We start from the raw sequence: 25,836 nt of genomic DNA on the forward strand, positions 1-25,836 counted from the left end.
CACACTGTTTCTGTGTGAAGAGGCCCCAGTAAACAACAAAGGCAAGCATCTAAAAGGAGAAAATGGATAAAACCCAATATGTTATGGGTTCTGGAACAGGAGGCCGGATTCTACTTACGAATGGAGTATCAGCGCTGGAAAACTAAGACATGAAAAGGCTCTTACATTTACCTTAAGAAGCTATTAAAGGTAGCAGTACTCTCCTTAGTAAAACTCACTAGCCTCCACTACTAGCACAATTTATTCCTGTCAGAAGAATATAGTTCCTCAGAATTACAAACTATCTAATTAGCAACTGAGTTAGCTAGTTTCAATTATGAACAATGTTTATAATTCAGATATACCTTCGGGTAGTAGTATGCAATGTATAAAGCACTTCCATTCTTTAAATGCACTATTAACTAGTCTCTTGAAAGTAAGAATTGCTATCTCACCTTCAGAAGTAAAACCTGACTTGCATTTCTGATTTCTTGTACAGACCAGCAGACAGAAGTTTACCAGTCCTCAAGGCACACTGAATCCTATTCAGACTTTCCAGGTCATCTGGACTTGAAACTTACATTTATTCTGCTTCCTCAGATCTTGCTCATAGAAACTCCTCACAGGATTGTACCAACCACAATTATTTATCATAAGAAATCAAATTAGTAATTTTTGGACAATCATAAACACTTGTTTTTATTTGCTGACAATACCACTAACAGAAGGCAAAAGCCTCTTATCCAAAAGGACAGAGAAAGGAAAAGTAATTGGATTATCATGATATTGAAAGTATGACAAGGCTCGTGACTTTAAAGACGTGCACTGAAAAATTATTGTCCAAACCAAGAAGTTGCTAACACTAAATCCCAAGATACATACCCTGTCCTTAAGTTTGGTAAAATATTGGTCAGAGAGGTACCTACTGTTCAGTGTAATTTGCAGGTTAATTATCTTGTTTAACAAAAACTACAATAAATTTGATTTACGTGGATGGTCTGAGGACAAAGTATCCACCCATGTCCACCAAAATAGTTCTGTAGAAAGTACAACTGAAAAACAAAATAACAAAGCATTTTTAAAGGGCAAGTTTGAAATTTACTATGAAGTCTTGAAATAGCAACTGACCAATTACAATTATGAATTTAGCTCACCAAATTACAACTGCATTGCACAATTTCAGCAAGTTATGCTGGGTCCCATGCAGGGCACTACAACCCCCATCTCAAAGTCCTACCAAGACCTTACAAATCACAGACCAGTCGATCTCCCTCCTCTAACTCTCTCTCTGATACTTTGTTGGTTCATGGTTCAATTTTCTGTTTCCTTATTTTCATCACACATGGGAACACCGGGATATTTTGACTACTTGCAGTGTTCAAAATGTTTTTGCATGGAAACAGCCAAAAGAATCCAAACAAAATTAATCAAGGGAAAATAATGATACACGACACTCATTTCCCTCTGTTAAAACCATGCTTTTTAACCCAAAGTTTATCTGCTAAAAGTTTACCAGCCAGATTTCCTCCCCCTGTTCCAGCCACTCAGGCACAGCAAAGCGGCCAGACAAGAATTCCCTAATTTCTGACCCATGCAGTGACCCAGGCTGAGGCCGCTGGGCCAGGGGTGCCCTGACAACCAGGTACTCCTTGCGTTCCACTCTCCGTGCAGAGCAAACCTCAACACAAGCTCTTCTTTTCAAACAATAATACTGAAAAACAAAACAAAAAAAGGCTCCTAAAAATCCCCGTAACAGGGAGCTGAAGCATGTTGATGAGCACACACAAAACCAAAAGTTAAAGTGGATATAACGTTGCTCAGAAGGCCTTGAACCCCAGCATTTGCTCAAGACCCGACAGCCACAGCAGTTTGAAACACGATACGGTCTCTGATACGGCTCAGGGGTTTACAAGTGGAGGGGCTGTATCCTATTAAAAATAACAGGAAACTGGCCACAGTAATAAATCTAAAGCTTTGGCTGCTGCAGTTTCTTATCTTCTATGTGCAGTTGTTGCAAAAAACATGCAACTTTTTCTAAAAAAAAAAGACAGAAAACAAACAATTAAAAATCACTCCAAAACTGGAGCTTCCACGCAGTAATAGTTTACATCAGCCAGTTGCAACTGCGGGAGACCCAGATCCCCAAGATCTTCTCCCTGTCATGCCAGGATATCCTGTTATATTTTGAAGGTTTAGTGGTGCCTCCAGGCAGAACCGTGTCACTGAGAACGTTAAGTCGGTGCACTACGACTGACAAGTCCCAAGGAATCTCATCAGAGGCTTTGGCGCTTTCTGACAGGACTTGCATTACTCTTTTCATGCAATTTCTGCACCCCAGGGACCTGTCTATCTCTTCTGATAGCATTTTTCTTTTTTAGCACTAAACAAAATTAATAGTTGGGATGACAGCAGCTTCTTCTAATGGCTTACCAACGCTTAGAAGGGACTGCACTGGCAGTGGTATCTCGGTGAATCCCACCAGTGGAGACACAGTTTCTGCTGGGCTGGAGAAAAAGGGACTGGGGGCAGGGAAGGGGTAGCCAAGTCTTTTCCTCAAATGGAATAAAATACATACACCGTAGGATTTAATTCAACTGGCAGAGATTACACTGAGCTTTTTGCCAGCATAACTGTCTCTATTGTGGGTATGACTTGTTTCCCCACTCCTAAAAGGCAGAGTTTTGCCAAAGAAACTTTAAAGACTAACACTAACAGTGTGGGTGTAGGGTTCGGTTTGTTTTCAGTACACACGAGTAAAGTTAACCACAGTCCAGTTTCCTGCCAATCTAATCCATGCATAATATAATGCCAGCATTTTCTTTGTTTCTTATTCTGATTAGGTACTACAGGCTTTTCTGGAGCAGACTTTTCAGGCATGCAATCCTCCTCTGAAGCTATTTGCTTTATATTTTTTTAAATCCCAGTGTAAGCTCCCAAAGGTTCAAGAAATATCAGGGACAACTGGTATAACACAAAGAGCAGATACCTACTTTAAGAGGTTAAAGGGCTTCTAAAATATGCATATTTTACCTATGTTTGGACACCCAGGATATGCTAGTTATATGAGACATTCACAATGGAAAGATCAAATGCTTGCACCTACTAAAAACCAAACAAACACCCAAAAAAAATCCCTAAAGCAAACAACAAAAAGAAACACTCTTCAGTCCTAGAGATTTAAAAACCTGAAGCTGAAACCCATTGCACTAGGACTAATTATAGCAGAGTAGTCACAACATGTTCGGAGATCACCTCACCTATGAGTATGCGCCAAAACCAGGGCTCAGTTCTCTCCTGCTACTCTGGAAGAAGGTGGGAGGGAAGTACGTTCCATTTCGGATCCTGAAGGACCCCAAGAACTATCTCCCTTTGAAAATATATGTAGGAAACAGAGTTGAAAGATCTTCCTCTCCCTTGTACAGATTATTTTTGTAAAGCTGTTTCTTTGACTGTAAAAGCTATGCTAGAGCCAGGATGGCTTTGCACATTTTGTCATTTCAGTCACCCAATTTTGAATCTCAATCAGGTCCTGATCCCAAGCACAAGGAAGACACCACATATTTTTCTGAAGATTTGCCTTCAAGTGCAAAAGCTTGTTAGCCAAAAAGTTCCATTTCTTGACATTATTCTTGGATAACCCCTTCTCTAGCACCAAAAGGCTAGACAGAAGCCCACAAAGTACACGGTGATCCCACTGGCAGGAAAACTGTGTTACATTGGCAAATGAATCATCATCAGGTCACCAAAACGATTTTCCACTAGCATTCTAGAAGGGAGAGTTAGAGGTATGGAATTTCTTCATGCTTGAGGGCTAACTCTTACCAACACCAACTCATCTGTCATACATTGTTTTATGTCTGCTCTGATTCCTTTTTACTGAAGAAAAAAAGGGGGGAATGCACATCAGAAATGTTACGCACCACCAGATCTGTTTCATATATTATCAAAGCTAAACATTCGAGCATTTTATAGAGATTAAGAGATTAGAGTCCAAGAGTTTTTATTCTTCTATGTGTAAGGCTCTCTCTTTCAATCAAATTAAAAAGTAGAGTTCAAGCTATGTTGTTAATTCCTGAGGGGAAATGATACATAACCCACATACACAAAGAGGTTGGCGTGCATGTGGTTGTTTTTACAGCACGGAATCTGTTTCAATCTATGTTTGTTTAACAAGATACGAGTCTAACAATGGTAATTTACTAAAAGCTTGTGCACTCAGTATGTGCAATACCAGAAACAATGGCCATAACTCCTTCCAAAGATACATAAGCATCTACAAAACTACCCAAATATAAGCACTGCCGTAGATTAGTTGTTTTAAAACCTCACATTCCGAACAGCTTCATCATTTCAATAACCCACCTATAAACACTTCAGCTAGTTTTGCACTACTGTTTCACATGCCAACAATGAGTTACTGCTAGTGAATCCAGCACAAAATTTCACTATTTGTATTTTCATTTATTTTTTTTTTAATCCATAGCATCATTACTGTTTGCTCATCTTTTGCAATAGTAAATCTTCATATGGTACTAGACTTGCTGATCATTTAAATAGCTATTTACTATTGAGCTTCTCAATCTGTATTGCAGCACTTGAGTAACCAGCTGCTGGTACAGCTAATATCAGGGACAACACAGCTGCAGGAGGCGCAGCAGCGTTCTGCCTCTCCATCATCATGCAGGTTTACAACCATAATCACATTTTGAAATTATTTGTTGTTTACAACAGTCGTTGGAGGCTGGAGGCGTCATATTCTGTTCTCTTTTAAAAGCTGATATAGCTAAATGAAACGTTGTGACCAACAACAATCTCTGCCTCTAGCTATCGCATCGGATAGGTTAAAACTGCTTCAGTCCCTACTCTGCGTGCTCCCAACACGTGCAAGTTACAGAACGTATCTCACCATGATTTATGCCGATATCTCACCCGCTTAGTGTCTGTGCCACAAGACTGAACTCTCTTGTCTTGCTGAACATGTACGGCATAAAAAAAAATCTGGTACAATATTTGCATTTTGCTCTTTCAATCAAAACCCAGATGCAGCTTTAAGTCCAGACAGTGTCAGAATTTCTAAACAGGGAGGTCGCTTCATTCAAAAGGAATCACCCAGAAAGCAACCAGATGTAGCAATTGCCATTGAGTTTTATGACCATTAACAACAACGTTTTAAAAGTGCGTTAAAAATGTTAGAAACACTTGCTTGGCAACAACAAACATATTTAATGCACAAACTCATTCCTGTGGATAGCTGTGGAGGTTTTGCAGACACATTGTAGTAAGGTCTGTAAACTATGGGTGTTTACAGTGCACTCCTTACTACCTTCAAAAATAAAGTGTTACACATTTCAGACACATTTGGTTTTAATCAACTGCAACAATCAGTTAACCATCATTCAATCACACATACTTGAAGGGTGACTCACCAAATGTCAGGTGTTTAGCTTGCCTGTTCCTCAAGTAACCATCTATCTGCTGACATTTTTTTTCGCCTGTCTCCAAAGCACTGTGCACAAATGATCACAGTAGCGGAAAATTTGCTCAGAGGATTAATATCATTAGTTATCATGGTTAGGATTAATATCATTAGGAGAGATCTGCAATGCCATAACCACTCTGACTCTTGAAAAAAAAAAACGTGAGCTAAGCTGCAAGTTGTCTCTGTAAAGAAAATAATTAGGCGAATGGAATTTCCAAGATGATGTGGAAATCCCTTTTTTTCTGGTAATGTTCTACTGCTCTGTTCTTCAGTTGGTACAATGCAGGTATCATCACTATTTTTTAAAATATAAATACAGTGGTGCCACCTATTTGATCTGTCATCTTAATTTAGCACGTTTCAAAAAATTAGTAAGTCACACATTGTTTTCCCCATTACTGGCAGCAATGTACTCGGCACTCACAGAGCACCTGATTAGCAAGATGTGGCAGCCTTCAAGCTTTGAAATTCCTTTCAGTTTTTCTTCTAAAAGACAGTTATTTTTATCCCCAAGTTGGTCCAGATGGTATCTCAGAGTTGTCCCACTCTTCCTTTTGACATAGCTGCCACTATTGTACCATAGGAGCAAAAAAACAGGCTTTTCAAAGCAAGCCATCACTACTGGAGATGATCTATATTCTATAATAAGCACCGACAGGAGAGTTTTTGTAAATGAGGGCTATTTCTCTAACGTGTTAGACTAGAGCTTTGAAGTCTCATGCAGCTGCTGGGCTGGGAGCACCAGGCCAACAGACTTCCTCACAACTGTCTGAGTGCTGATCCTAAAATCACAACCAGCAGCCTCTATGGCTGGCTTGGACTGGAGAGCCGGATCCCACAGCTGGCAGAATGTCAGAGCTGACATGGAGGTGGGGGGGGCAGGCATCACACTGAAAACACTTAACAGCAACACAGGGAATCAAGAACAATCCTCTAAAAGTAAATACTGATGAAAAGACGATTCCCACCACTAAAGCACCTTGTGCAATGCTTCATGCACCCAGCAGTCCTCTTCCTCCCACCAACTCAAGCCAACCTCAAAAGCCACATAAAAAAAGGAACCCAGAACCTCTCTCTGTAGTAATACCTAAATACAGAAGGCACAGCAACATCAGTGCACAAAGGAAAAAAAGAAGGGGCAAGTCAAGCAAGTTTATTCCGTTGTCTCCAGAAATGCTGCCATTAAAATACTGTGCAGGCCAAGCAAGGCCAAAGCCTTTCCTCTGGCTACTCTGGCTATGCAGTAACTTAATGCAGTTCAGCATGTAGCCAAATAAATAAAATGCTTCTTTGATCCTTCAAGAGGAAAAAGTACATGTATGTGTGCATGCAGAGAGATCCATTGATAACTGAAAGCCAAGAAGACTTAAGTCAGGCTTCATGTATCAAATTTACAAGTTAATTATAAGGGCATCCTCAGCCTCTTGCAAAATAAGGCCAACCTTTCTGCAAACTGCACAAAAACCACTGATATTAAATGCACCAGAAGCACTGTATTTCTGCAAAACCCAGAAAATCTAATATAAATAAGCATACTTTACAAATAGGTGTATTTTTAGCAGTTTATTACAAAGAGAAAAGAAACAGCAGTACGCATCTCAGTCTCTAATTTAATCCCTGTTACTTGCACTGAATTTTCATCTAGTCTGGACAGCTAGCAGAAATCACATTTTGCAGCTGCTAAACCAGTTTTGAAATGAAAGAGAAAAGTGTTTACTTGTACCTTTTGGATGAAGACACTTTACAGAAAGAGTTAATGAGTGTAACTTCAGTAATACATTACAGTATATAAAAAAAGATACTTGTCAGTATCTTTTCTACCGTGGTAATGGAGCACTTCTGGAGAGGATGGGAATAAAAACCAGGTTTTATTACTATTATCATCATTATTATTAACCCTTTATTACAGATAGAATAGGTGAGATGTATAAGAGGTAGAAATGAGGTACTCAAGGTTTCTTAATAACCCCATCTAACCAGAGAAACCAATGCTCCTCAGTGCTTTGGAGAATTCACCTGTCTATTCCAAACTGGAAGTGAAATTATACTTCTGGAAGTGCAGAGAAAAACAAAACAAAAAAAGCACACCAAACAACTGTGTAGAGAAAGTGATCGTATCAGTATAATTAAGGAAATCCTCTTCCTTCAGACTGGTTTCCCCACCACAACACTGCAAATTCAATAAACCACATTTGGTCCAAGCGTTTAACAGCTCTATACACTTCAGGAGCTCTTCTACTTAGCAAATATAACATTGTCCTTAAACTACCTAGGAAAGAGTGTCACAATTGCAAAAAATGCTCCAAAAAATACCAATGAATGAAAAATTAGAAGTCAGCTACTCTCCAAGATTACCAGACCTGATGTGGAAAATACAGCAAGTTCTTCAAATAAAACAAAAAGATTCTCATGTATAAGAATTATTGAAACAACTTGTTAGAGAAATTAGGTCAATTTCTGCAACTATTCAGTACAGTCCTGCATGTCTAAATATATAAATACGTTATTTCGCTTAGATAAATGTTTTTCAATAAAAAGTCAGACAAAATGCCAAAAAATCTTCTCAGTTTTGTGAATATCAAATATTAACTCCATTAAAGGGATATGGAAAATACATCCATGTGCAAGATGTCCCTGATATTTTTTTAGTTTTTTAAAAGAAGGATTCACTTTGCCAGTATCCATTCATCTCCTTTGAAAGATGTGTTTTCCATTCACCCAAACACTGAAAATGAAGTTTTCAGGTACGGCCAATAAGGCCCATATTCCAAATACTGCACTTTTTTTCACTTGCGCTCTGAGACAACAGAATGTACTTCCTTGATGTAAAATTTTAAAATTAAATAATAGATTTGAAAACATCCGATTCATACGACAGCAGTTACACCTAACACAAACCTTGAACACTGACGCACTTCAAAGGCCAAACCCTGGCTGATGAACGCACTTGCACAACAAAATACACAAGCAATCCATCTTTCTGTGTGCACACATGCAGCACAGACAGGGGCTTAAACTCATAGGGGTGTCTGGTTTCATAACATATGCCCTTCCTTATCAAATGTCATTTGTATTGCCATCCCTGCATCTGTCTCCACAGATGTCATCCCATGTAATGAAGCATATGGGCTTAAGCTGACATTGTTTGCAAACAGGAAGAGCTTTTGGCAAGAGGAAGAGAACATAAAGCGTTCCGTGGGCTGCCTCTCTTAACCCATCTTTGGTTGGCTCCTCTGCTCGGCTGAAACGGGTCGGCTACTTTCTGAGAGGGCAAAGTGCCAACCTAGCAGATGGGCAGATGTCAAGTCATGCCAAAGAACCAGAATGTGCATCTAATTTGATAATTAGGGACTGCATTTCCCCTCAGAAACACTGCAGTGGCAACGCACACCAAGTTTCCACACTTAAGGGTAGAAGAATATGTTTCAGCCTATCCAGTTGAGGGTTAATTCTGAAAATGACAAAAAAAACACCCCAACACAACAACAAAAGTGAGTCACAGAGGAGGGCGGAGATCAACCATTGGCTCCTATAATTCAGGATTAGTGTTCTTCAAGGAGAGATGAAATAGAGAGAAGGGGAGGAAAGAAACATTAAGATTAAGCCTTTATCCTGAAATAGCTCTCCACAAGGGACACCTGTGAATCTTGGCCAAAACAGTTCTGTGGCCTTGCTGAAAATAATTTATGCTGAATAGAGATAAAAGCAAGGAACTGATGGCCACTTTACAAAGCACTAAACACAGCTTTCCTGTCCACAAGGAATAGCCAAGCCAATTGCTACTAAAAAGCAAAGGACAAAAAGTGTTTATGGCTCGGTGGAAATCAAACATAATGTTGTACACACGTACTTGGAACCCTTCACAATTATTGTCTTGGTTTTGATATACAGTGATACAGAGCTATGGCATTCAAACAAAAAAGTTAACAGCAGAAGAGAGAAGAAGCTGGGCACACAAATGAAATTCTCTTTTCATATATTTAACAAGTTTTCATGCAATAAGGCAGTGGTCCTGGAAGTATTCTTAAGAGTGCTGTTGAAGTCATTTCTTTCAGACCATTTTCCTCTTCATCTCGTGTCTTCCCTTTCTCAAACCACTTTGCTCAGCATGATGAATGCCAATAGCCATGCAAGGCAGAGTTTGGAAAAAACATTGTTCTAGTTCACCCTTCTTTTTCCACTATTAAAGTCACTCTTCAGATTCACAGCTTTTAAAACAAAAATATTAAGAGTAATAACTATGATGGCTTCATTTAAGCGGGATTTACAGCTTTTATTTTGGATTTAAAAAAATTTTACTCTTGTTTTTTTATTATATAGCTCTGTGTTGAAATATTCCAAGAAGCTAAGAGGTCAATTACTTTCATCTCACGTACTTTGGGAAGATGACATTTTGAGGGGCCTTTCACGTTGTTGGTGGATGGAAATTAGCTCTCCAGCACAAGTATTTTCTGAGCCACATCCTTGGAGCAGAGCAGAAGGCTCAGCCACAGATTTAAAACAAAACATGATAGTTGGTAAGTGCTTAAAAATCACATGTGCTGCTTTACAGACCTCCACCGAGACATTTTCCTATGAAGGAATTTGTCAATGAAATGTCCTTTGTTCTGCTGTCAAATTCTGGCACGCTACTTCCCAGTATAGTGTGAGACTTAATTGGGCTTTTGTTTCATTACCATCAAGATAATGATGCTCAAATGAAGAGCACAACACAAGCAAGTGAGTGAAAGCAATCAATTAGTATGACCCTGAAACTATCTTTTAAGGGAAAGGAAGAGGCTACTTGTTACCATGGTCATAGGCTAAAAATGCAAAATATAAACCTGCCACTTCCTAAAGTAATACGTAGTTTTCAGAAGCAAATAGATTAAACGGCAGTTAGTAACTACAAACAAAAAACCTAATTATGAAGCAAGCTCAAGATTTTATATTACAGTGCCGTTGCCACAGCTTAGGAAAAAATCAGAATTGAGTTAGTGGATTAATGTGAACGCTGGTGTCAAATTGAGCAAAACTCTCCCCTTCAACTCTGCCACAAGTGTCATATTTAGAAAGAGCTGAGATGATACAATAAAGGAATCAATGAACACAGAAAGAATCTGTCATGGGAAATTTTAGGTAATAATTAGTATGCAATGAACCAAGAAACTATTTAGCATAAAAAAAATGAAAAAGAAATCTAAATATTATCCTGATAACTCCCAAATTCAGTATTGCATTTGAAGGCACTCTAAGGCAATAACACAAGAGTTGCCGTGAAATCCACAAAGAAACGTCAATAGGCAAGGCAGCAGCCGCATTTGTGAAGCCAGGAAAGTTTAATCAGAGGGGTAAAACTTCACGACAAGCCTCAAGACCTTTACATTCAAACCTTACTTCAATCTTTACTTACAATAAAAGCTGTAGTCTCGCCAACATTGTAGTCAAACACACATCCTGGCAAGCAGAGGACATCTATTAATGGAAACTGAGCCCAAACCATAGGGACATGCAGAAGGTTAAGCAGGGTGTGCAGCAATGGCAGAATGTTTGCCCATGGCCTAACTAAGGTAGAACTGTCCTGGAGGAGTTATACCCCACTGTTCTGAAAACTCAGCTCCACTTCTTGCTTTAAAACTCCATGTCTAGATTTACCTTTTCCTTTGGTAAGTAAATAAGCACACAAGAAAGCCAGCATGTCAATTATTTTCAGTGCTGAGTTTCCATGATTAATGGTATGATAATATTCTAAAACTTGCATATTTCAAGGTTTATGCATTTCAATCTCTCTGCCTTAGATGAGCCAAACATGACACTGTGCATCTCAGATACATATTTTTTTCAGCCAGAGTTCACTGTTAAAGGGTCAATCTGTTAAACAACAGCACCTTACCCATAAGAGGCCAAGAAAAGGAGCAAAATAGTTGGTTAGAGGAGGTTAGAGATTGTCCAACCTGAGATATCACACAGGCGAGTTTACTGCTCTTCCTGACATACAGACATCTAACAAACTAAAAGCAAGCAACCAAAATACCTACCCCACAATGCTACGTGCTAAGGACCTCTTTTGACTGGTGCAAACTGGAGTCATCAGTCTCTGTCATAATGAAGGACACTGCTCTTACAGCACATACACCGCACTTGGAAATTCATTTAAAAGCCTGGGGTACCTCACAGAGTGAGAATAAGAAGTGACACAGCTGAACAGGTTGTTCAGTGTTTTGTACAAATTATTTACGAGCACTAATTGCAGACAGAAGTACTATTATGCTTTCTTAGCCTGTATATTGTTATAGTAGCATCTGCCATTACAAAAAAATCTCAGAAAGTTTCAGTTAGAAAGCTACTTTAGACAAAGAAAGTGGAGAGGGGAAAAAAAATTAATAATCCAAACAGGAAAACAAACAAACAAGAAGAAAACAAAAGAACACACACAACCACCCATAGGTTAAGTGAAACCTTTATTACAGAAACACAATATCAGTACCTCCTGAAAGAGATTGCAAAAATAATGGAAAAAACCCTGGTGAGACAGGAAGCTTAAACACAGCTAATCTAATGATGACTTTCGTAACACAGGAAGCAAGCATGCTACCAAAGAGATGACAAAACCAGAGATTATTTTAGGTGTTTACTTATTCCCAGATCTAGCTAAAAGTGTGCTAAAGAACTCAGGTTAAGTGCATCAGGCTTACCACTACAGGTTTTTGTTTTAAAATAAAACCACAGCAATTGACTTTGCAGGTAATAATCCTCCAGGTTTAACAGGAGAGAACCTACTTTGCAACAAGCTGTCAAGAGTTCCAGACCCCTTTCACATCCTCACCTTTGGAAATGCGATTTCCTGTCACAACCTGATGTCCTGATCCTGCAAACTTTTATTCACAGGAGCAGTTTGGTTTGGTAAAAGCAGGATGCAGGTCACACAGGTGGCACGGGGACTGGCCAGGATACCTCAGGGGTTTGGGGATGCAGTTCTCCCCTTCATGCTCGGAGCTTACAGTGCTGAGGTAAAGAATCACGATACTACATTGACAGAGGTGTCAGAAGTATGAGGTATTAACTAAATTTACTACAGTCTTGAACAACTGAGCTGTGATTTTCTGCTCTCCTAGCATGTAACATAAGGACACGAGGAGTACTACAACGCTGTTAGGTACCTGACTGAAATGCTTAGTCATTCATATCTTTGAATCCATGGGGATTGTACTGGCTTCTCTTGCATAAGACTCTGGGCCCCTTTTGTCTAATTATGCTGCTCCATAACTACCTCCATGAAAAGGTCTGAATTTATCCTGAGTCTCAATTACCCGTGCCTTACAGTCTACCTGGTCAGGGGACATCAGACACAGTTGCTTCGTCATGACCCTGGCAAGACAAGGACAGAGTAATCAGTGCTCAGTCTTACCAGACATGCCAATTGGGTGTTCTTTTGTTGTTAATTTCCTCTGACCTTGCAGTTTGTCCCTGTAAAGTTCTTGCTGTTCATGAGCTAACGCACCCACATTTAAACAAACCCAGTACACGAACTGCTTCCACATGCATGATAATGACTTCTGCTTACACTTCCACTAGATCAGCAAAACCACCATTCACTGCCACACTTCTCAAGTCAAGAAGAGATTAAATTATACAAATCACTGAAAGCATAATGCAAAAGATTTGACACATAGTCTTTAACGGCGTATACAAATACTGCAATAAAATATTGTAGTTTATTCCAGTATTTCAAAGTCTCCTAGATACAAAGGGACATTGTCGGACACATTTCATTGTCGGACACATTTCTAACTCCTGAGAGATACAAACTGCAGATGTAAAGCTTATGGCCATGTCCAGACAACCCTTTTCAAATGCAAAATGACACAATGTTTGTGATGATGGGCAGCACATGATGCAATCATACATAGCCTATAAAAAAATCACACCACATTTGGGAGACTACAGACTAAGTTTTCATTGGTTGACAGAACTACTCTTAAGCCTTTGCTCATTTATAAACTTCATTTGCCTTTTCTATATTTCTCTATCATTATGGGGATGAGAGAGATTTTGCCTTTAAAACTAACAAGCAAAAGCACAAAAAACCCCCACAAAACAAACCAGCAAACCCCACGCCACCAAACACAAAACACTTAAAAACAACAACAGAAAACAAATTTAAAACAAACAAACAAAAACCTAAACAAAACAAAACAAAAAAACCACACCACATCTCAATCTCTCCTCCACCTTTCTTCCTAACAGGTGGAAGATTCAATGCATAAAGACTTAATAAAACACCCAACACTGAGAACATAATCCAGAACAGATTCTGCCCTGTTTGGCGCACAGTTCCTTCCACTGCAGTTGACACCACTATCATTTTGTTACACTGATAAAATTCTTTTACATTTGACCCTCTGTACACAAAGAACACCACATATGCCAGTAAAATAACCTCACCGAGACAGCAGTGGAGGAAATCTACATTAAAGAATCACATAAACAGTTCTTATCCGCACAGTTTCTCCATGAGGTGAATTTAGCGCCTTGTTTAAAGCATGTGGTGGAGGGCAGGTCTTCTGATGTCTGATGAAACCTGATGCACAAAATCTCATTTACAAAGCACCCTGCACAGCTAGCATGAAGCCTCCTTGGGCATCACTCCTCATGTCAGCCATAGCTGTGGCAGAAATACAGAATTATAGAATCATTTTGTTCAGAAAAGACCTTTAAGATCATCAAGTCCAACCCTTAACCTAACACTGTCAAGCCCATTTCTAAACTATGCCCCTAAGAACCTCATCTATGTGTCTTTTAAACACCCCCAGGGATGGTGACTCAACCACTTCCCTGGGCAGCCTGTTCCAATGCCTGACAACCCTTTCTGTGAAGATTTTTTTCCTAATATCCCATCTAAATCTCCCCTGGCGCAACTTGACCCATTTCCTCTTGTCCTATCACTTGCTGCTTGGGAGAAGAGACCAACACCCTCCATGCTACAACCTCCTTTCATACATAGGTGAATGACTATATGGCCTGTCAAATGCCTCAGGATAAAGCAAATGAAGTCAAAGTAGAGGTACAAAAGTATGAATATTGCAAAGGAAATCACTTTGCTCATGAAGGCCCAAAACCACTATACCATCAAAACTATTTACTTAAAGATCTCTGGATTCAGTTTATACTACTGTTTTATCAGATTCTTCGCCAAAAAAAAAAAAAAAAAGAAAAGCATATTAAATGTGCAAGCAAAAAAAACCAACAAAACAAAAAAAGTTTTTCCCAAGTTCAATAACCCAGCTCATCTCCATCCTAAATGAAGCTGCAGAAAAATAACAATTAGTGGAGATAATATGATGTTTTTAATAAAAAAAAATGTTAGTATTTCAAACCATTCTGAAGGAAGAGGCCTATCTGATTACAAAGCCAAAAGCCAGAACCTTGTCCACTTTCCTGACAGAGACTTAGACTTTTCACTGAATGCTCTCATGTACTGCCTGCTCAGTGTTTTTTTAATGTGGTCCCCACAACAGAGCTACTTATTCCTGAGAGATTAATACAATAAATCACAGAGCTCATTATCAGGAAGTTTTTTTCTGATAAACAATCTAGATTCTGCTGTAATCTTATAATATTACTTTATTCGCTATATTACCAAAGGGTGTTTTTCAACATGTAAGCTTTAAACGGGTTGATTTTTTTTCATTCTGCTGTTTCAACTTTTGTAAAAGACACTCAACAAAACCAACACATTCTGCTCTCCAGACTGCAGCCACAGCTCTCTAAGGCTGTAGCAAATAGTCTGTTTGAGATAGCCATGCACAAGTGCGTTCTTTCATCCTAAGAAAATACTGGAATAATAGAGGATATCCTTCCCTGTCATTGTCATGTCCTCCATCACTCTGATTGCAACACGAAACATGAAGGGACTAAAACAATGCATTTGCTCTCATTCCACCCCAAGTGAAAAAGAAATTAAATTACATTATAAATCCACACTACTAAAGAGAACAGTGAACTCAAAATTAAGTGTCATTTAACAGTAAACAATGTTTTCTGGAGTTAGCCGAATACCCCATTCATTTACCAGATTTACTTGCACAGAACTTACTGTATTATTGCCAGCTCATGGTCCTGCCACTCACAACTATTTCAGTGTATTACTCAGGTAGGGGGGAAGTGCAAAATTTCACAGCTGTATGCAGAGAGTTAGCAGTACTTGTCAAAGACACTGAACACATAAAGCTAACACAAAAGTTAAGCTAACAAAATTCTATTGTAATGCAAGCTGAAAACACCAAAGTAGGAAATAAACCTTATATAACATCTGCGGAAGCTGATGTTACTGACTAATAGAACAAAATGACATTGTCTCCCATGTGTACCCACCCCTTGTCAGATGTTTTGACCGATTAATTAGTGCATGGGTGACTATCTTCATACCTAAGTCAAGTTCTAGGAAAACCATAAGAATATATCAGTCTCTCCAGATAAACCTATTTGTATACCAGAAGAAACAACTGGGCCATCATTAGGCAAGGTTTAATGTTTTTTAAAAGCACATCCTAACAAATGTAATCTTTACCCTTTCAGCAGTGAGGAACTATATGCAAATGTACACTACAAAAGCTCAGAGCTGTTCTGTGAGCAACTGTTTTACGTTACTATACCAGCAACAAAGAAAGAGAGCTAGCGTAAAACTAACATACAGCAAGTAGAGAACACCTCATCATTCAACCTGCTGTATTCTCCTTGAATGTGCCTTTCCCTATTCCAGCTCCAGGGAAACACTCAACACTTCATAAGGTCAAGTCCTGAGGTGGAATAAGTAATTCCCTCCAGAAATAACTGTCTCGTAATTACTGAGTTGCAAATTTGCAGGAAATGTGTCTTCCTGAATTTGCATATTTAAATACACATGTTTATGACAATTTACCAATTAAATACTGAAACCAGAAAATCTTCTGAGAGACGAACCAGCTATAGAGGAGGGCAGGCTATGACCAAAGAAACCAAAATCCTCAGATACATGCCAGCTCTCCCCAACACACCATTTGCCTATTTCATCGAACTACTACTTCTCCTCTTCCTTAGACTGCAATTCAAAGCATATATTGTGTCTTTTGCTACTTGTAAAGCTGTTAGCACATCCTACAATGCAAAAATGAGTTTAAAAATGTTAAATGATAAATGAAATCTAACTCTCTATGTGCAGAATTCGTTTTATTTAAACACTTCTCTCTACATAATATTAAATAGTATTAGACATTAGACTGCACCAAAAGCCCTAAAATATATAACAAGTAAAAATAACTTCCATCTTTAAATAGCAGCTTTTATTTCCAGTTATCAGAAAGAAAGTTAATAAACAAAAAAAAGAAGCAAAATTTCCAGCGAAGTATAGGCATGGTCTTTGAATGCTAAATGCTAAGCTGCCTCAATAATGCTCTACTGCAATATTTTAGTTCTGGTTTATGAACAAGATTTCCAACTATGCACAAATGCACTTGGGGCCATCAAGCTACCAAGAGGAACATGGACACCCAGAAGAAAGCTTGCAAGAAAGCCCTGTCAGTGCCTTTCTCTGTTCTCAGGTGGGAAGCAGTAGCACATAAGCCCCAACACTGTGATTTAGCTCACTCTGCTATCACAGATTCCCACAACACAGTGCTGGCAAAGGTGCAAGGCATCACAGGACCTTTACTCAAATATGTCTACAATGAGTTGTTTTATTCACAAGCAGAAACTTGCCCTGTCCATCCTCTGTTCTGAACCTACCACGGCTCTCTAATCTCTGTCAATATTTCTGCCTACCAGCAAAAGACTGTATCAGCCATCCCCTTAAGCTAGCAGCCAACTTCTTAATCTGGTAAGCTGACCATAGCATTTTTCTGCACAGACTGAATCTTCACAACACTATGAAGAATGTAAATACACACCAATCCTACTCGGTAGCTCTTGCAGTACGCCAACCAAGAAAAAAAATAATTACAATCATTTCAGATGCCCATTTTCCAGGACCTTTAAAATAAATTCCCATCACCCCCAAAGCTCATTAAGGTTCTTCCTCCTGAGGCAGGTCTGTTCACATTGAACATTTCAGAAAGCTACTAAGGGAGAAGTCAGACTTCCTCAGAAATCTCCCTTTTCTATATTTGGGGTAGGACTCTCAAGGCCTGCTCCCGCTGAAGGCATCCCAAGTTTCACTCCAGCTCAGCACAAAGTGAATTAGGCCACTGGATATACTGCTTTTCCATCGCCTCTCCCCCTGTCCTGGTAAACAACAGGCACAAAGTTTTGTGTAGAAATTCCTTTACACATTGTCTTGCTTTTAAAGCACCTGAGATAAGCACTGCATATCACATACTCAGAAAAAGCAGTGTTTCCACTACCAACAGGACACGGATTTGCATTGAAAGAACAAATGAAAGTGCTAAGGGGTGGAAATGAAAACAGCACGTAGCATTAGACATAAAAAATGAGATCTGGCTTCTATTAGTTTAAACTCCGATTGGCAAAGTCCCCTGATTTTGCCCAGGCTTGTCCAAAAACCTACCTTAATTATCATCATCAATAAAAAGCTAAAGGCATTTTATCTACAAGGTAGATAAATGCCTTCTCTCAAAAGAGGGAGTTCCATGATAAGAGCTAATCTAAAAAACCTGAGGAATGCCAACTATTTTCTCAGTTGTAAAAACAAGAAAGAATTGCACAAACACAAGTTAAAACAACTACTGGTAACCTCGTGCTTCTCCTACACAGCCAATTTCTCCTGGGCTAAGGCCCTACCCATTGTCCTTCGGGTAGCGACGCTCTGGATCAAGCCCAACATTCAAAAGATGGTATCCCAAAAGAGGACATCACTTTCATGCATCTTCACAAATGAGGGACTTCTCATTAACCTTATTTTCCGAGTTGAGAGAAGCAGTGCAAGACTGCCTTCAAAGTAGCTTTAGCCTTTTTAATGGGGGAGTCAGAAGATCAGCCCACACTTTGTTTTGTAGACAGCCGCCAGGCAGCCTGTAAAAGAGATCATTCTTGTTGGTCAGACCACCTAAAAGTTGCAAAAGGCTTTGCGTTTTATACCTTAAGTTATAATATAGCTTTCTGAAACGTCTACAAAGATTTACCGCGTTTTATCCTACACACACTATTCTGCTAACATGAGGTGTTGATTATTAGATCAGTCACAGTGCCTGCTACTAAATAAATTTTTCCCTCACTTTCTGTTCTGCAGCAGTTTAAGATTTACAGTCTATAGCTGTGCAAAAATTCCATGGTATTGGTACAGTATTGCTTTGACAATATTTTCTTTGAAAGGTCCTTTAAATTATGGAAGATCAAGTTGCCTCCAGAAAATGGTCCATCTATTCGTCAGTGTCAGACACACAACTATCATTCAGTTACAGAATTAAAAAATATTTGCATTAACCACACAAATTACAAAATATTCTTTGTCCATTAAGACATATACTAGAAATCATTGATCATCATAACAAAATTGATTAACAATAGATACCAATGCTAACTGCCTTTTACATGAAGCCTAACCGTGGTTTCTGTTGCTTTATAAGCCAGCCCAGGCCCTGGCCGAGCATGCTTCAATAAATTAAAGCATCAAACTTTATTGTATTAAAGAGTTAAGGTCCAACTTATACTTTCTATGAAGCCTGAACATACATAAAAGAGCAATCTTTCAATTCCACCTGCATTAATATTTAATTAAAGCCACTGACATTCGCAGTACAATACTGAAATTAAATTGCTGGAACAGCTGAAGTCATCAGCCCGATACCCTGTTTCTTAAAGCAGCTTACCCTGTGTTCCCCAGAAAACATGAAATATCACAGCAGACACTAATAGCATGATCTGTCCTGAGGTTCATTTCTTATTCCCTGTCAGATACTGTTGAATTATGTCCTAGAACAGCACAGTTACCATCCTTTGGCTGTAGCTGTGACTGTTCTTCCTGACCCTAGGAACAGGTAACTTTTCTTTTTCCTCGTACTAGGCTCTTAGTTTATATGCTTTCCTCCGGCAGCAAGTATTACAACTACAGGTTTGGGTTTTTTTTAAGTGGTGATTTAGGGGTATTATTATATACATTGTCTTTCAAACTACTCCCTATAACTAGTCATTGTATCAAATGGTAATGGAATGATCAGTTATTAATGGGCAAACATTATTTTGCATATATATATATATATATGCATATATACCTCCTCTAACTGACCTCCTTGAACCAAAGCTACACTAATATTTTCAGTTCAACTTCCTATGCATATTTTCCAATCTCTCTGCTTTGATAGGAGACCACAAATTGATTATTCCAGGTGAACATGAGCACTAACTTAATTGCGTCCTCTGTGTTATTAACACAGCATTGCACAACTGTGGCTTTTTTTTTTTCCTGCCCAATGCTAAGTGCATTAAGGAGGTGCACAAGTTCAAATAAAACATCGTTGAAATCTTCCTCCCCGCCTTAATATAATTAATTTACAATTCAGTAACATGAACGAGTAATTTGATTATTCCCTCTAACATGCATATTCTTGAATTTATCAACATAATCTGCTACACTTCCCTTTTACCCAGCTTTCTTGGATTCCCTTTACAATTTCTCAGTCTTCTTCAATCTTGCCTAATCCAAATACTTTTGCATCATTAGCAAGTTTTGGCACACCATTATTCATCTAGTTTATTAGATCACCAACATACACTTCACCACCCTCTTTTCAGAGTTGTTTCTACATCACACTGTAATTTAAGGTTTACATTGTTACTGACCAAAAAAAAAAAAGTATTCTTAGTCATAAGAAAATGTACACTTTTTGAGAATGAGAGAGCTGCAGTTTCCAAAAGACTTGCTTGCTGTTGAGCAAAGCTCAATATCTCAAATCTTCACAGGAGCAGAACACAAGGGCTACAGGACACGAGAGGAGCTGTGGGGCAGTGTTCTTCCCAGGAGATCATCCATCCAACATGTGACATACATGGCTCCCTCCAGGAAAATCCTTTAGTTAGATAACTTTCTTAATATTAGGTAAATTCATGCTTAATTAGTGCTAAGTTTATAGTCCCTTAGGTACTTTCAGAAGTTGCTCATATATAGTTGACTATATTATTTACGACGACTTCTTAGGTCAGCAATGATAAGGCAGAAAATATATTTTGAAACAAATATGCATGTTCCTTTCACATGCTTTGTGCTCCATCATAGTCTTATGTCCTTAATTCCAGATGGCACCCTTAGCATCGATTTGCTGACCTTGCAGAGTACTTTAAAGAGCCATCGTAAAGACTTCTGTATTTTCCTCTACGTTTAAAGCCAAAAATACATTGTTCAAAAGACAAGGTGCTATACTTGCACCCTTACATTACCTTTACTTGACCACATTCTGGTCTTGACAATTCACTAAAACTGAGCCAAATTCTGTTAAATTATGCATGGACTTTGAAAGTTGAAGACAATGAAATTAAAAAGCTACTAATCCTTCAAACCTCCACATGAAGACATCCTTTTTAAAGTTTCCTTTAAAAATGTATTCCATTATATATTAACAAGTAAAACCCAACAGATTTAACAAATGAAATGCATTAATTAATTAAGCATTAATTAAGCATTAATTAATTAATTCAAAAGAAAAATGGTTCAAACTGCGCTATCTTACAGGAATCAGTAAAACAAATACTGAGATTTCTTACCTATCAAAGCATCAACTGTGAATAAACAGATTAAAATTACCTACAAATTTAAAGAAGCGGATAGTGTGTATGCGTTTATCCAAGGAAGCCAAATCTGATTTTCAATCAAAAAATAATAATGTCAAAACCAATTTTGATTCCTCATATATTTAAATTAAGATTTACCACATTACACTTTTTAGCCTAAAAATTTTCAGCAATCACCAATTTTGTGTTCTAGCTGCTTATTATGACAAAACTATCCAGACATTTCAGTCATAAGCCTCATTTTGTCAGGTAGCTTTGCTGTGAAAGAAAAAAATAAACTATTCCTGAAGACTGGAGAGTCAAGCCAAGTACTATCAAGAGCCAGGAAAAAAAGAAAATAACTGTCCCAATAATGCACAAAACCTGAAAATAAAGATGTAGTGTTACTGCCTCAAAAACCACACTATTTCACAAGAGAAATTAAGACAAAGTCAACAAAGCCCTATAATCCGATAAAGCACCTAAACGTCAGCTTTTGAGCACTTGGACGCTGGACTCATCGATCCTTTCACACTCCAGAGTTCTCCTCACTCCCTTCCACAGCCCAGAAGAAAAGGGGAAGAGTCATGGGCTGCAGTTCCTGCTCCTGGGGCAATTTCCACATTTGTGAGGAACTCTGTTCCTTCAGAGTGTTTGAGATGTCCCATCACTTCTTCAGCTCCAAGTCCACAGCAAACCAGAAGGCCTGAAGCAGAAGATGTGCACCCCACAGGACAGGCCACACTCGCTCTGGACACCTACTGGATCCAGCACAACCAGAGGAGAATACAAGTACTCGCTGAGTTTTGAGGTCTCCTGCACTAGGCACAGGAGGATGGGGGTTAGACTTCCATCATGATCTTGGACCTCAGCTCAGGTCTACCTCAGTTCTCTTAGGATCTAGTCTTTAATATATTTTTAAAAGCAAGATCAGAAGCTGTTCCAGTGGAACTCCACAAAGTATAATAGGCCAAGGCATGCTGCACTTAACATAAAAATGATGGCAGCTGCTCAGCACAAAAATTAAGCCTTTATTGAAACCTTCTTGTAATGGAGCTGGATACACATGCACAAATATATTGCATACAGAGTATTATAGCCTGGCTCCTGCAAAGACTTGTATACATGTTTATTATTACGTATATAAAAGAAATTCCGTGGTTTCAAAAGCACCGTTCATGAACGTGATTTTAAGCACATGGGTGGGTCTTTGCGGGGCTAGGACCCACACACTCCTGTGCAGCTCTGCCTGCTGAAAACTGTTTATGTTTTGTGTACTACCAACAGTTTATAAAACTCCCTCAGATGACCAGCCCTTGCAACAGAGGACTGGCTTCCAGCTGAGGAGCTAGAGCTCAAGTGAACTTTCCACACTGCATATATCTACGTTAAATTTAAATCTAGATTAAAATGAGCTACTTAAGTAACCATTAATCAAACACAGCCTCACTGGATATGAAGAGAAACAGAACGAAGAGAAGCTCTTTTAGCTGTAGCGGTACCAAATAAACATAGAAAAAGGAAGCCATACGGTTACCAGAAATATGCAGACAACTTTTTTTTCATATATATATATTAAATACTTTCTCCAGGATTGGAGGAACCACTGGCAGCCAAGATAATTTGCTAAGTGCACAAAGGCAGAGGTATTTCATAGAAAGCCATTCCATGCCTAAGTTACAATAACTGACTCACAGGCTTCTGCTGGACAAGAATGACCAGGAGAAAAGTCAGTCACTAGCACTGGTTGCTAATTAACCCTCATGAACAACACTACACCAAAGCTACTTCTGCTACTATTATAAAAACGTTTAAAACTGTAACTGTAATGTACATACAAAAGCTCGGTTTGGTCAGTACAGAGACCAGTGCTGCAGTCCTTTCTCTGGCCTTGATCTGCACCACTAGATCCTCCAACATTGCATTGAGACAGTTGTGCTTTCAAGCTTCTTGCACACAGACGCAATGGCAGAAATGATGGCCACAAGCTCTGCCACAGATTTGGGGAATTACCTTTTAGCTGATGGGCTGCACTTCAAACCATAAATTTGCAAAGCTCCCAACTTCTGTATCATGACCCATTAGATACACACAAGTGCCCTCTGCCTGTAAGCAACTCTGGCACAGCCTCCTGAAGAAACTAAAAAAAGTTCAGGAAAAGTACTGCCAATAACAGAACAGGACCTAAAGCTTATTTGCATTACTATAATATCAACACACGCTTTATTCTACACCATGTAACAAGTACTAGATGTCAGCTACAGACCCCCCAGAGAGCAAGAGCAAAAGCTGTATAATCTGCATTTTGTCACTCATATTGGATAGGACATTCTCAGCTGGATAACCAGAGAGTAGTCCCTGCTGGGACTGCCATCCCTCTCCCCAAAAAGACCTGACTACCTTCTGTCATAATATGGAGGTTAGCAGGTGGCGACTTGTGATTTGGGGGGAGCCATTTTATATGTATATTTTTCCAAACTCTAAAGAACTTCAGCACATAATGATGCTTTCAGAATAACCAAACCCAAGGCACTAAGGCACTAAGAAGTGGCAGGAATGTGGGATATCTGCATAAAGTCTGAAGAAAAAAGAACTTACTTCTGGTAAAAGTATTCCTTTCAGCTACAACTTCAGGATACATGCCAAAAATCCCAGAAAACTTTTTGGGCAATATAGTGAATTCGAGCCTTTACCAGTCACGGTTTGTTCCCACCTTGTTAAAGTTACAATCAGCCAGAGAGATGCTTATAATAGAAACATATGATGATTTTGTGCAAATCAGAGATAAAATGTTCTGAATAGGAAAGCTCAAGCGCACATTATATCCACATACCACACGTACATTATGTAACGCTTGTCCCAAATACACTCCAATAAAGAGAGCTAGTTTGATATCTTAAAAACTCATTGACTATGCCACAGCAGAAATGAGAGCAGATGTCATTCTTCCCTGCCTCGCTGCGATTTTTTTCTGCATAACTCGGCGTTACATATTTGCTAAAGACGAACGGCCAGTTTAGGCTTGACTGTAACTAACAAAGAACAAGGTAAACCCCTGGGCGGGAGGGGGGGGGAAGACAAACACAGGCATGCCGCGCTGTAAATACGAGCAGCCCAGCAGAGAGCCCTGCCCGTCCCCAGCTAGTTACAAATACCTCCTGATTATACAAATGCCACGTTATCTGGGTGTCTAGCAGATTAAATTCACGGGCTGGACGGACTGTCCGAGGCTTGTTTATCGCAGGTCACCGACTGGCATTTGTAACCCAAGCTTAGCTATTTTCGTGATTTACAAACAGCAGCGCATACGCCGCTGAGATGTAACTGCACAGCATAAGGAGCCTCAGACAAACTCTGCCTATCGCACACACGGAGTAAAAGGCACAACTCGGACTGTTTCAAAGTCAGCGCGGGTGGCTGGTAGGGGACGCGCCCGAGCCCAAACTCCAGCAAACTCGGCGGCTCCTTACCTGCTCGGCGGGCGCCCGGGCAGCGCGGCGGCTCCGGCTTTGTGCGCTCCCGCGGGAGGCGGCTGTCCCGGCCCGGGAGGCGGCTGTCCCGGCCCGGGAGGCAGCGGCTGCCGGCGGGACCCGAAGCGGGCGGGGAGAGAGAGAGACCCGCTCCCGCCGCCCCGGCCCGGCCACCGCGGGGAACTTCGGCGGGGCGGCCGGGAGCTGGGGCCGCCGGTGGCGGCGGCGCTGGGGGCCGGGGCGCCCTGAGCTCCTGCTGCCGCCCGCGGGGTGCGGGAAGGAGGGAGGCAGGACGGGAGGGAGGGGACTGGTGTCCCGCGGGGGCGAGTGGGGCCGGCGGGCGGGCGAGCGAGCCGGAGGCGGCGGGGCCGGGGCCGGGCTGGGGCGGCGCGGGGAGTCACTGCCCAGGAATGCCAGGAATGTGGGGCGGCCGCTGCGGCCGCGGGGCCCGGAGACGTCGGGGACGCGACTTGGGATTTCTTTTCTCTGTTTTTTTTTTCCTTTAAACTATCCCCCCCCTCCCTAAGGAAGGAGGAGAGTCGAAACCCACCCCGCGGAGGAGGGAGAAGGAGGAAGAGGAGGGCGCAGGCTCCCGCCAATCCGGGCGGGTGCCGGCCGCAGCCCTCCCGAGGAGGGCAGAGCTGCTGGGCACTGGGCGCCTGCCTCTCTGCTCCTCTCCCCTCCCGGCCCGTCTCCCCGCCCTTCCCCTGCCGCCACGCGTGTCGGCGCGGGGCCCGGGCCGGCCACGACCCGTTGTTGGGCTCCGCGCACGTGTGGGCCCGTCCCGCGGCGGGAGGGGACCCCGCGGGGCAGCGCGGCCGGGCGGGAGGCGCTGCGCCAGCCCGGGCGGGGCTGCGGCCGCAGAGGGACGCGGGGGGGCAGGAGCGGCGCTGCGGCCGGCTTCGCACGCCTGGGCCTTGTAGCTCCTGTGTTCCCCCTTGCAGCCCTCCCGTTGGCAGGCAGGGTGCCACCCTGCTGCCCTTCCGTAACCCCAGTTCATCTCCCTCAGTCGTGCATCGTTTCTTCTCCAGCCATCCCTGTCTTCACTCCTGCTTTTCCCATTTTACCCCTATCGGTCTCCCTCTCCTTGTGTGACCCTCGCTTAAAGAGGGGTGGTTATCCCTGTTCTGCCAGCTGCGCAGAGGGCTGCTGCAGGAGACCTGATAGAGAAACACCCATGGTGCTGCCATCACAGGCATGCCTGCTGGAAAGCAAGCAGGAGAAAACCTGTTT

At 40.8% G+C, this 25,836-nt stretch overlaps 1 protein-coding gene across 1 annotated transcript in view; it reads right to left on the reverse strand.

Annotated features, from left to right (window-relative positions):
* Window positions 1–24,742, reverse strand: part of PTPN14 (protein tyrosine phosphatase non-receptor type 14) — a 113,931-nt gene extending 89,189 nt beyond the window's left edge. Inside the window, exon 1 of the mRNA XM_005502759.3 lies at window positions 24,604–24,742. The gene's annotated coding sequence lies outside the window, so the exon portion shown is untranslated. The remainder of the gene's footprint in view (window positions 1–24,603) is intronic.
* Window positions 24,743–25,836: the final 1,094 nt, after the last annotated feature.

Source organism: Columba livia, chromosome 3 (genome assembly GCF_036013475.1).
Source record: "Columba livia isolate bColLiv1 breed racing homer chromosome 3, bColLiv1.pat.W.v2, whole genome shotgun sequence".
Taxonomy (NCBI): Eukaryota; Metazoa; Chordata; class Aves; order Columbiformes; family Columbidae; genus Columba; species Columba livia.